Source organism: Lissotriton vulgaris, chromosome 8 (genome assembly GCF_964263255.1).
Source record: "Lissotriton vulgaris chromosome 8, aLisVul1.2, whole genome shotgun sequence".
In the NCBI taxonomy this organism is placed as follows: domain Eukaryota; kingdom Metazoa; phylum Chordata; class Amphibia; order Caudata; family Salamandridae; genus Lissotriton; species Lissotriton vulgaris.
Genome location: NC_141696.1, coordinates 1497481122 through 1497492286, shown reverse-complemented (window position 1 = coordinate 1497492286; position 11165 = coordinate 1497481122).

Genomic DNA, 11165 nt, shown 5'->3' with positions numbered 1-11165 from the left:
CTGCCATGGAGGCTTTATATGACCAAATAACATCAATAGAGGAGGAGCTAGCACTATATGAAGGGCACCACTTATAGATGGGTGCACCAGTAGCAGTATGTATGCTGTGCTGACTTGTTGCCGCCAATCCGTAGGCGAACCTCCCCAGTATGCACGAGATCCACAACTGCACAAGTTCATTCCACTCCCCAATGACCATCCTCCTAGGTCACCAACATTGATGCAATCTTTAGTTGGAGACCAGGGGTATTACGGAACTTCAACAAGTATAGAAGTGGTCAAAGATAAAGGGTTAAGCAGCGCTCCAAAAAGGGTGCCCCCTCTGGGAAATCTAAGTTTATTATTACCCACTCATTGTGGAAGCCTTTGTGGAGCAGATGATAGCAAAGCTAGAAAATAACACAAACGCCTGCTTCACAGCATGTAACAATAGGCAGAGAAAAACAGAATGGACTTTGGCCAGATTGGTAGGGCAACCAATAGACCCGCCCTAAGTGAAAACGCCTGCTATCATGCAGGGTTCGACTGTAAACTCTCGTAGTACAACAAAGGCACCCCCCCCCCACTCATCACATTTAAGCAGGCGCTCTCTGAACATTCTAAGACAATCCTCTGGGAAGCAGCAAAGGAAGGGTTCAGCTGTAGAGAATACTGCTCCCATTTCATACTTAGCAGGCTCCAGGGCAATAGATCCACCCTCCTTCCCTCCTCAGAGTAGCTTGGAAACAACCACTAGTAACTCTGGCTCAAGGGATATGCATTACTTGCCAGGGAAACTTTGAATTTATTGCCTGAGGCAACGCCTTTAGTACTGGGTTTGACTAAGTTCCCTGTGCTCCGCCATGGCACAGAAGAAAATTATTCACAGCTCAAAAAAAAGTTTTCCACTGGCTGAACACCTATGTAGGAGCTACTTCATACCATCCGCTAGTCGCCATGTCCCTCCTATACCTCGCAAAGCCACATCAACTCAAGCTGAATGGGTTTTGGAACCCCCCTCTATCCCTACTTTCAATCGTTTTACCCCACTGGATAACATGAATGAAGTGGACTGACTAACCCTCTCCTTTAACATCGCTCCATCATCGACAGTTGGCAAGATGTCCCTTCAAGAGCACGCAACTCATATAGGCCCACTATCAATCTCATTAGTTGGAACATAGCTGGCCTAAGACAAAAATCTGGTGATACGTCTTTTAGGGCTTTTTTGAGTAATTACAACATAATCGCATTGCAAGAAACATGGGACAACATGGGACAAATCTTTTACTTGATGGATATGAGACTTGGTGGGTTCCGGCGACTAGTTTGCATCATGGAGCGGCAAAGTGGGTCTACTGCTTTTGATAGCTTTGACCCTCAGATGTAAAACTTAAGCAATTCCATCTGGTTCCCTGAACTTTCAAGCCGTTTCGCTTTGGCAACAACCCTAGTTTCTTATTAGTAAATATAGATAATCACTCTCCCCAGCTGTATTTTCATCCTTTTTACAGCTTATTACTGGAACATCACGTTCGTGCCCCAGGAAGCATTTTTATAATGGGCGACTTAAATGTTCATCCATATAGTGGTGTTTGGCACACTTACACAACAGACAAATTCCTACCTTTGGCTCACTTTGAGCATACTCAAGGTGGGGACTGCGTCATCGACCTGTTTTGCAGGTTAAATCTAGTTAGCTCTAACAACTTCCTTAGCAAGGATGAATTTGCTACTCTACCATTACCATTCGTAAGAAGAAATTGCACCACTACTATTGACTACATTGTTGTGTTTGGGGCTGTTCTCTTTAATTGAAAGCATCATAGTGTTACCAGTGGTTAATAATGATCATTATCCTATTTTACTCTGTCTTTACTATCAGCGGAGGGATTGAATGGACAATGTCCAATGGTAATCATTGCAACAGACAGCGGAAGAAGAACAAAATGGACGGGTGTGATCTCTCAAAAATATTTGCAGTTCTTACTTCTCAATCATCGTTATGATGTTGACACCTACTTAGTGAATCTACATCAGGTGTCATAATTAAGGATGCTTATGGGAACATAACTAAAACATCTAAACTTCTTCTGACTAGGTTTCCGTCAGGGCCCATATCCAATTCCCCAAGATAGTTTTCAAGGGCCTGTTCAAAAGCGAATAGAAATCTCCATTTGGCGCTTCATAGTCGACTGAGAGACAGAGATATAGTACTGCCATGAGAAGGGCATATAAGAACGCTTGAAAGAAGAGATAACCTGAATTAAAAACTGCAGCTGAGGACGGACGAATACTTGCCTGCACCATGTGAAATAGTTCTGATTTTTGAAAGCTAATAACAGTCCTTTCTTAAAATAATTCACATTTTGAAGTTCTAGATTCTCACATTTCATTAGAGGCGTGGTTCTCCTATTTGAAGAAAAAGTATAGCGGTGATCACTTAGTTGATGTCACTCCACCCCATTTACAGCCCACTGCCCATCGTAAAACAAATTGTCAATCCTCAGGAGGAGCATATGGCAATTACCCAGTTAACAAAAGGATTATGTTACTTACCCTGTAAGCATGTGTTCTTGGCATGTAGAGCCATAGATTCACATGCTTTGCATACTCCTGCCATCTAGTGTTGGGTCCGGATGTTTGCAAGTTGTTTTTCTTCGGAGAAGTCTATTTCAGTTATGAGGTAAGGTGACTCCTCCTTTCGGTGATACTGTGCATGGGCATCGACTCCATTGTTAGATTGTTTTCCCGCAAGAGGGTGAGAATGGAGTAAGTGAAGAATCAAGATGTACATGCATATGCATGTAAATGATAAGAACTGCAACAACTACAGGTTTTCCGGGGATGTGAATCTACAGCTCTACATGCCAAGAACAGATGCTTACAGGGTAACATAATCCGTTTGAGGCATGTGTGCTGTATATACACATGCTTTGCATAGACTATAAAGTAGTACTCTCCCAAAGCCGAGACTAACCAATAGGTGTTGCAGTTGTTTGAAATAGTGTTTTTAGCACAGCTAGTCATTCATTAGCTTGTTGATGTGCTAACACATCCACACAATAATGTTTGGTAAATGTGTGTGGTGTAGACCATGTTGCTGCCTTACAAATATCAGCTATGGGAAGGTTACATAAAAAGGCTATATAGATGCTCCTATTTTTCGAGTCTGGTGTGCTCTAGGAGGTACAGATAAAGTTATTGTAGCTTTAGCATAGCAAGTTTGAATACATTTAACAATCCATGTAGAAATACCAGATTTAGAGATGTGATTGCCTATGTGAGGTGGAGCAAATGCAACAAAAAGTTGCTTTGTTTGGCGAAAATCTTTTGTCCTTTCAATATAGTATAATAGTGCTCTTTTGACATCAAAAGTATGAAGAGGTCTTTCTGCCACTAAATCAGGTTAAGTAAAGAACACAGGTAACTAAACTGATTGGTTAATATGAAAAGCAGAAATCACTTTTGGAAGGAGTTTTGAGTTTGTGCGAAGAACTACTTATGTAGTTGAAAGAAGGGTTCTTCTAAGGTTAATGCCTATAGCTCACCAACTCTCCTTAATGAAGTAATAGCAATTAGAAAGGCAACCTTCCATGAAATTGTAATGAAGAATTGTGTAATGGCTCAAAGGGTGGACCCATGAGCCTTGTGAGAACGATGTTAAGGTTCCAAACTGGTGCAGGTGGTACCATGGGTGGTATTACTCTTTTGAGACCTTCCATAAAGGCTTTAATTACTAGAACCTTGAAGTGTTGTCTGTTTAGCAGATATGTGGCTACTGCCGCAAGGTGTAACCGAATAGATGTATAGGCTAAGGCAGCTCGCTGTAGATGCAAAAGGTAACAAGTAATATTTTGTATAGATGCATCTAGCGGATCAATAATGGTATTACAATATACACCAAATCTCTTCCATTTTGCTGCAGAACATGCCCTGGTGATAGGTTTTCTTGTTTCTTTAAGAATTGTCATACCATCTGGTGGTAAATGTAGGTATCCAAAATCTATGTCTTCAGGAGCCAGATCACTAGGTTGAGCTCCTTGGGGTTTGGATGTTCGAGTTCTCCATGGTTCTAAGTGATTAGGCTGAAATGGAGGTGCAGCTTTTGATGTGGAACCAATGATCGTTCTAACAGTGTGGTGAACCATGTTTAACAAGACCATGTGGGAGGCACTAGAATTAGTGTGAGTGATGTTTGCCTTTGTTTCTAAACCAGAAATGGAAGGAGAGGGAGAGGTGGAAAAGCGTAAGCTAATATCCCTGACCAGTTCATCCATAGGACATTGCCTTTGGATAGAGGGTATGGGAACCTGGAGGCGAAGTTTGGGCATCTTGAGTTGTCTGCTGTGGAAAACAGATCTATTTGTGCGAATCCCCATTTTTGGAAGTATGGAAGGAGAACCTGGTGGTGAAGTTCCCATTCGTGGATCTGTTGCCACATCCGACTGATGTCGGCAATTTGATTGTTTACGCAAGGGAGTCGCTCTGCTAGAAGATGAATTCTGTGATGTATTGCCTAGCGCCAAATGGTCTGAGAGAGCCGTGTTAGTTGTAGAGAGTGTGTCCCCCGTTTTTGTACATAGTACATGGCTGTCATATTGTCCGTGCAGACTAGGACAACTTTACCCATGAGGTGAGGCTGAAAAGCTTTTAGTGGTAGATATACAGCTAGAAGCTCTTGATAGGTGATGTGGAGACTTCTGTGCTTGTTGTCCCTTAGACCCTGAACTGTGAGACTCTGTAGAAGCGCACCCCAACCTGTGAGAGATCCGTCTGCTGTTAGTACGATCTGTGGAATAGGAATGATAAAGGGCCGCCCTTTTGATATGTTTTCTGTGTTCCACCACTGCAAAGAAAGATAGGTGCAGCTGTCTGCCAACACTAGATCTCTTAATTGACCCTGTGATTGATTCCACTGACAAGCTAAGCATTCCTGGAGGGGACACATGTGTAATCTTGCATGAGGCACTATTGCAATGCATGATGCCATCATTCCTAGTAGTTGCATGAAAGTCCTGACTGTTAAGTAGTGGTTGGTTTGAAATTGTAGCAACAGTTTGAAGATTTCGAATCCTGGCTGAATTGGGAGAGGCTAGAGCTGTGTGAGTGTTTAGAGTCGCACCCAGATAGGATTGCATTTGTGAGGGTTGAAGATGGGACTTTTGCGTACTGACTGTAAAGCCCTATGATGAAGAAGGTGTAATGTAATCCGAGTGTGTTGCAAACAGTTTTGCTGTGTGTTGGCTTTGATGACAAGACATGAATTTGTTGGTGTTGTCTACTGAGATGAGCTGCTACTACTCCTAGACATTTTGTGAACAAGCTAGGTGCAGTAGTAACTCTGAATGATAATACTTTGAAATTATAGTTATTTCCTGCTATCACAAATATGAGATATTTGCGATGTGCTGGGTGAACAGGAATGTGGAAGGATGAGTCCTTTAAGTCTAGTGTGGACCTAAAGTCACCTTGATGTAGAAGTGGGAGCACTTGCTGAAGCGTAACCATATGGAAATGTTCTGACAGTATGTACAGGTTTAACCCCTTCCATGCGGCCGCAATTCTGCGCTTGTGCGGCAGAATTGCGAGTGGGCGGGTTTATGACGGCGAACCAGCCGTCATCAGCATGGAAGGGGTTAACATCCTAAGGTCCAAAAATCGTATTGGGGATGCGCCCTCTTTGTGGATTAGAAAGTACAGTGAGTTAACCCTTGACCATTAGTGTTGTAATAAAACTGGTTCTATAGCTCCTGTTAGAGCTTGTACCTCTTGTTTGAGTTGCTGTAGGTGCTATAACTAATGTTTGTGAATGGGAGGTGTAATACTGGGAGGATTGCTGGTAAGCTCCAGGCAATAACTAAGTTAGATAATGTCTAATATCCATTTGTCTGATGTTATTGTCAAATGGGAAAGAATTGTTGAAGTCTACCCCTGACAGGTGTAAGATGATTGAGGGGTATTGTAGGCAAGTCACTGCTTATTTGGAGATGGGGAGGTATGTGTTGGTGTGCCTTTACCTCTAACATTAAAATTGTTTCCTCTGTACCCTCCTTTATGGAAACCTCTTGATCAGAGGTCTTCAAACTTTTTTGATGCCGAGACCCCCTTGTAAAACCTTTTTAGGCGCAAGGACCCCCTTCCGACAAAATTTTCTAGAAACTAGTACTCCTCATCATCAACAACAATCGACAACCATAAATGTGCATATTAGACCTCATCCCATCCATCCATCCATTATTCATCCACCCACACTTTCACACATCCATCCATCCTACATCCATCTACCCTTTCATCCTTCCATCCATCCTTCATCCATCCACCCTTTCATCCTTCCATCCATACATCCATCATTTACCCATCCACCCTTCCATCCATCCACCCATCATTCATCCACCCACCTTTTCACACATCCATCCATCATTCATCCATGCAAACTTTTATCCTTCCATACATCCATCCACCCTTTCATCCTTCCATCCATACATCCATCCTTCATCCATCCTTTCATCCATACATCCTTCATCCACCTACCCTTTCATCCATCCATCCATCATTCATTCCCCCACCTTTTCACACATCCATCCATGCATCATTCATCCATGCAACCTTTTATCCATCAATACATCCATCCTTCATCCATCCACCCTTTCTTCCTTCCATCCATCCATCCATCCACTTATCATTCATCCACCCACCTTTTCATCCATCCATTATCCATCCACCCTTTCATCCTTCCTTCCATCCATCCTTTCATCCTTCCTTCCTTCCATACATCTGTCCACCCTTTCATCCATCCATCCACCCATCATTCTTCCCCCCACCTTTTCTGTGCCTCTCTCATGGGGCGGGGGGGGGGGGGGGGTTGTCAGTATCTCTGTGCGTCTTCTTCCTTCTTCTTCCTCTCTCATGGGAGGGAATCTCTGTGCCTCACTGCTGGGGGCTAGGGGGAGGGCAGACAGGGTGTAACAACATCTCACCGTGAAGAACAGCGCCAGGTTTAAGGGCTCATGGGACTTGAATCAATGATTTATGGATTTATGGGATGTGGGGGGGGGGGGGCGGCGTGAGAACCTTTCACGTGCAATTGCAATTACTGGCGGGACCCACAGCTCCAGGCGCGCAACGTCCATTGAACTCAAACTCAAAAGTACTAGTCTCTGTCAGGTGGTCAGCAGCAGCATGTTGTGACTAGCACTGGTCTGTCAGGTGATCAGCGGTAGTGTGATGTGACTAGTACGGGTCTGTCCGGTGATCAATAGTTTCATGCTCTGGCTATCATTGGTCATTGTCGCCTGTCAGGTGATCCAGCTGCAGCACATCGAGCATTGTTGCGTGATCATAAGAAGCATACTCCAGCTATCACTGGTCACTGCTGAGTGGTCAGAGGCATCATAAAATGTCTCTCGCTTGTCATTGCCAGACGTCGCAGTCAGCATGCATTGCTGCCATTGGTAGTTTTCAGCTGTCACTGTCCATTGGTGAGGCGCGGCATGCTCCAACTGTCACTTCGTATTGGCAAGGACAGGAGGCTCCATTAGTCACTGATCACGATTCAGTGGTCAGGGCAGAGTCCTGCTGCTCTCAAAGGCAGCGTGCTCCAGCTAACACTGGTAGCTGTCACAGGCAGCATGTTGTGGATATCACTGGGACGGTCTGGTGGTCAGAAGCAGATTGCTTCAGCTATCGCTGGTCAGTGTCAGGCAGTAAGAGGCAGTACCCTCTAGCTTTCTTTGCTAGAATCAGCATGCTACTGATGTCACTGGTCATTACAGCTGGTCGGAAGCAAAGTGCTGCGGCTATTGCCACACGCATCCCTGGTCACTGCAAAGGGATCAGAGGTAGCATGCTGCAGCTGTCAGGTGGTCAGATGCTCCATGCCCCAGATATCATTGGTCACTTTCGGTGGGTCAGAGGTTGCATGCTCTGGCTATCACTGGTTTCAGTGAGAGTATCAGCTATCACTGGTCTCTGTCAGGTGGTCAGACGCTGCATGTCCAGGGCTCTCGCTAGTTAGTCGGGGATAGTATGCTCTTGTCATCACTTATCACATTCAGGCGCTTTCACGTGCAATTACTGGCGGGAGCCACAGCTCCAGGCGCGCAACGTCCATTGAACTCAAAGGGCTACAGCCTCCTCTCACAGCCACCCCACCCCGCTTGTGTATGTGAGCCCCGTTGAAACAGCTTGGACACACACAAAGCCACACCAGAGTACTTCACAGGTCTTTAAAAGACCTTTTACTTGTTAATGAGGCTTTGATGTTTTTCACCCCTTGGTGTGAATTAGGCCTCCGCCGTGAGCACCCTCAATCAGCCCGACGCCACTAAGGCAAACCAAGGAACTGACAGAATCTGTGACCCCTTTCTCAGGACTCCACGACCCCCCTGGGGGTCACGCCCCACAGATTGAAGACCTCTGCTCTAGATGGAGAGGGTTGTGTGTTGGATTTATATGAGAAGACATTAGGGTCTGAGGAATTACCTTTGGATCCTATCTCTATAAAATGAACGAAGAAAGGAGCCTCTGTTGGATGGGACTGAAGTGCTCCCAAAGATTTTGCTACCTCTGAGTCTTTTTTTCATTTTTTCAAGTTCCTCATCTACTTGAGGTCCAAAAAGGTGTTATTTGTCAAAAGGGGTACTGAGAATAGATTGCTGAACTTAGGGTTTAAACCCCAAAATCCTAAGCCATGCACGTCGTCTAAGGAGAATGCTGGTGTTAGTTCCCCTTGCTGCAGTGTTAGCAGCATCTAGAGCACATCTAATGGAGGAATTAGATATTTGTTTACCTTCTTGCACTAATTCTTGTGCTCTTTTCTTATGCTCCTCTGGGAGGTGTTGGGGTAGGTCTTCCATTTCGTCCCAGTGGGCCCCATCATATCTGGCTAACAAGCCTTGTGTGTTGGCAATGCGCCATTAGTTAGCGGATTGAGTAGCTACTCTTTTACCTGATGCATCCATTAATTTAGACTTCTTGTCTGGAGGAGGTGCCTCTGCTGAAGTCTGTGAATTTGCTCTTTTGCGAGCATTAGATAATACTAAAGAATCTAAAGGTAACTGTCCCTTAATAAAAATGGGGTCAAATGGTGGAGATTTGTATTTTTGTCAACCCTAGGTGTTAATATACGGGCACGTACAGAGTCTTTAGAAAGGTCATCAGCATGCCTAATCATGCCTTTTAACATAGGCAAACTTCGACTTGTTTTATGTGTAGAACCTAGTGTCTTGAACAAAAAGTCTTCTTAAGTTTCTTTGTATAATGTAACACCATGGTAAGATGCTTCCCTGGAAATGGATGGTTTTGCAGGATATAAATCAGGGTCATTATCCATTGGTGGATCAATATTATAGTTTTTTTTTTAATCTGTTTATTAGCATAGTGATTAGAGCTACAGTAAAGAAATGTTACCATACAACTGAATCATAAATAGGTGTGCTCCATTAGGCATGATAACAGCAGTTATATTGTACATTTTAACTTTTGTTGTTGTATTTCTGAGTAGGTGAACAAAACCCCTTAAGAACTGAAGACCTCCCTCCCGCCACCCGTGAGAACCCCACCCTAGACACTCTTACACCACATTTGTGTATACCAGTTGGTACTTGGCTGTACCCACAAAACAGCTCCTACTAGAAATGTCATTCTATACAATCAGTCAGTGACTTAAGCAATAGCATCACGGGTTATCCCGTATCATAGTCTAGCGCACCATGACTGTTTACGGTACATGTGAGCCCACTGCAGGTAGGACACAGTTCAGTCTATGGGTATCGAGACAGTAGACTCATCCTCACCCCCTGCCTCGAACATCCCCAGCAATGCAAACCAGTCCAGTGAAATCGGCGTTTTGCCTGAGGCCCCAACGTTCTTCACGCTGTAGCGCTTCACCCTCCGCTTTGCCCCAACATACTACTTCCGTTTTCCACAATACAGGATCAGGTGGCTTGGGTGACTTCCACCTCATAGTAATTGCACGTTTCGCAAGTAACATGGCCATATCAGTGAAACGTGTTGCTACACTCCTTGTACGCGCTGCCGGTCCCAGCCCCAGGAGCGCATACTCCAAAGTGAGTGTTTGTATCGTGGCACCTGCTCCGGTGAGTGACTCATTAATAGTGGTCCAGTAATAGACCAGTTTGGGGCAGTCCCACAACATGTGTACCAGTGATGCATCGTCTGTAGCGCATCGGGGGCATGTGTCGACTGCGGTAGGGAACATGGCGTGTAGACGGTGTGGCGTTAAATACGCTCTATGTAGGACCATTAGCTGGATGAACTTAAACTTGGGGTTCCTAGCTACTTTTTTGGGAAATTGGAGGATACGCTCCCATTCCTTGTCCCTGAGTGGCCTCCCTATATCGCCCTCCCACTTGGTCTTGAGGGGTGACAGCGAGACCGCACTTCCTGTTCTGATACTAGCAGTGAGCCATTTAGTTAGATGACTTCCCGTTCCCATGAGATACTGCATTATCAACAAGGGGTTCGTGGGTGGTTCCACTTTCCCGTGTGCCCATTTTTTCGTTACGTAGTGACGGAGGCCAGCATGAAGGAGGAACGATCCCCCGGGGACACCATGTGTGGTCCTGAAGTCTTCAAAGGACAACATGTGTCCTTCTGCAAAGAGGTCTCCTACGTGCGTCACACCAGCGTCGTGCCATGACACCAGTTTGTGGGTCGTGAGCAGTCCCGACTCTAGTGGGATACCCAGTAGTGGAATTGTGGAGGCATATGATGTCAGCGGGCCGTGTATTTTATCGCTTTCCGCCAGTATTGTACTGCAAGCCGGAGAAGTGGTGAGGTGTCCCTCGGTAACTCCGAGCGGGGTAATAGTAAGACATGGATTTTCCCTTTAGAGCGGTCTTCCTCTGTCATGTTAATCTCATGCAGGTTCCGACCCGCTAGCCAGTAGGCCAGCCATTGCAGTTGACATGCAAAGTTGTAGGCCCTGAAGTCTGGTACTCCCATACCTCCGGTTCCAGAGGTGAGCTGTAACTTAGCAAGGCCTATGCGCCTCCGCCCTGGTCCCCATATAAGTTCTGTGAGGAGTGTATCTAGCGCCTTGAACGTCGTGGCAGGGATCACGAATGGCAAATTAGTGAAATAGTAAATGAGGCGGGGAAGCATTACCATGGTTCAACAAGGCACTGCGCTGTGCCAAGAGGGATTGTAAGCGTGCAGAAAGA